Here is a 1,721-nt window from a genome sequence, read left to right on the forward strand (position 1 = left end):
TCAAAATGTTCAAATAGATGACGAGTCTCATACAAACAAACAAGACCAAACGAGATGGTTGAAGTGAAAGATAGTAAAACCTCTGGTTAATCTCAGAGACTGACCTCTTTATCTACGAGTGCAATCGTGTATGAATTATATCTATTATATGGGAAATTCCTACACTAAAAACAAATATGTTTTCCCATCTATTCACCTAAACAAAACACCTACATATATATAGGTTCACATTTATATAAAGATATTTTATCACTGGCTGAAGATGTAGCTTGATACAGGTAGATAGAGATGGCAATGTAGATAGAACACCTATCTAGCATTCATAGGGCCTTGTTCTATCTTCAAAACCATCCTCGCTTTCCAATGAGCCCTAAACATCAATATATTCCCCAATTCTAGAACCAGACTCCCACGTTTGCCTCTAGGATCACAGCATAGGCTTGGATCTATTATGCAGTCGCTTTCTGGTACTTTGCTCTGTGTTCTCTGACGCTGGGACAGGGGTGTCCCAGAAAGAATTTAGATGAGTTATTAATTACCAACATAAAAAACATCCACTCAGGAATGAACTTCATCCTTGCATGGTTGTCCTTACAGAATGAAACACAGCATCGTTTGCTTCATACATGTTTTATTTTTCAGCACACGGTAGTTTAGGAATCTGGATCTACTGATACCACATGGGTAAACTGCAGGGAACGAGACTTTCAGGTGATGGGCGCATGCTCTAAAGATCCCTGCTGCAGGAAGGAAGGCAAGGCATTGTGGGTTCCCCATGGGCTGTTGGGAGATCTCAGTATAGCTTGAGTAAGAAAAACAGTTTTGTTGTTGTTGTTGGTTGTCTCTCCTGACAACCATCATTTCTTTTATTAGACATCTTGACGGAGCATTAAACAGCACAAATTCAAATCATAATGTCTATGCCAATGAGCCTAGTCACTCTAATCTAGTTCAACTTGGATGTGCAATGGTTTAAACCCACCCCACCCTAACCCCCCCCAAATGCAGACATACACACACCAAAAGCCAAAATCACAAGCCCCAAAGCAAAAGAAAAAAAAGTAAACAAATGTGCACATTTCACTGCCCTGTAAAGTATAGTCTCTTATAGAGTTACATACCTCTTTAAAATAACACCCTGGTGCACACGCATGCATACTTTAATATTTTCTTTCCCTGGCCAATACAGCAAGCTGAATTTATTTATGAATGGAGGGGGAGCATCCAACAATGGGTTTGATTTAGAAGGAAGCAGAGCTGTAGTGATAAGAACAGATGTCTAGCTATAAGTTTTTCTCTAATACCCATGAATACATTTATGAATAAATCAAAAGCTCTGCCAGAAGAACACTGTTGTAAATGGCTCAAGGGCTACCGATTCCAGTGTGCCCCTTAACCAGACAGAAGATTCTTTTCTTGGCTCCCAACACTATTTATTTTGCTGACTGCCAATCTTGGAAATAATTCATGCTGTGTGGCATTTCCTCATAAATGCTTCCTGGTGTTGAGCTGCTCCACTTGTGCAAGTGTCTGATTTCAAACTGCCGTTCTACCTTTATAAACATTTAGAACTTTCACAGCATGAGGGAAATGCCCAAAGGCATACAAACACAAGGCTGCAAGTACAGCAGCAGGGTCTATCTTACAGCAATATCTAGTTCTTGAGATATACAGGATTCTCTCTTTACATCAAACATTGCATTCTCAATCGGGGTTCAGAA

At 39.8% G+C, this 1,721-nt stretch overlaps 1 protein-coding gene across 3 annotated transcripts in view; it reads right to left on the minus strand.

Moving 5' to 3' along the window:
* Positions 1–614: 614 nt before the first annotated feature.
* Positions 615–1,721, minus strand: part of Frzb (frizzled related protein) — a 33,852-nt gene continuing 32,745 nt past the window's right edge. For all 3 annotated transcript variants that reach the window (XM_031373404.1, XM_031373405.1, XM_031373403.1), the window contains exon 7: positions 615–1,721. This exon is cut by the window's right edge and continues 421 nt beyond it. The gene's annotated coding sequence lies outside the window, so the exon portion shown is untranslated.

Source organism: Mastomys coucha, unplaced genomic scaffold (assembly GCF_008632895.1).
Source record: "Mastomys coucha isolate ucsf_1 unplaced genomic scaffold, UCSF_Mcou_1 pScaffold15, whole genome shotgun sequence".
NCBI lineage: Eukaryota > Metazoa > Chordata > Mammalia > Rodentia > Muridae > Mastomys > Mastomys coucha.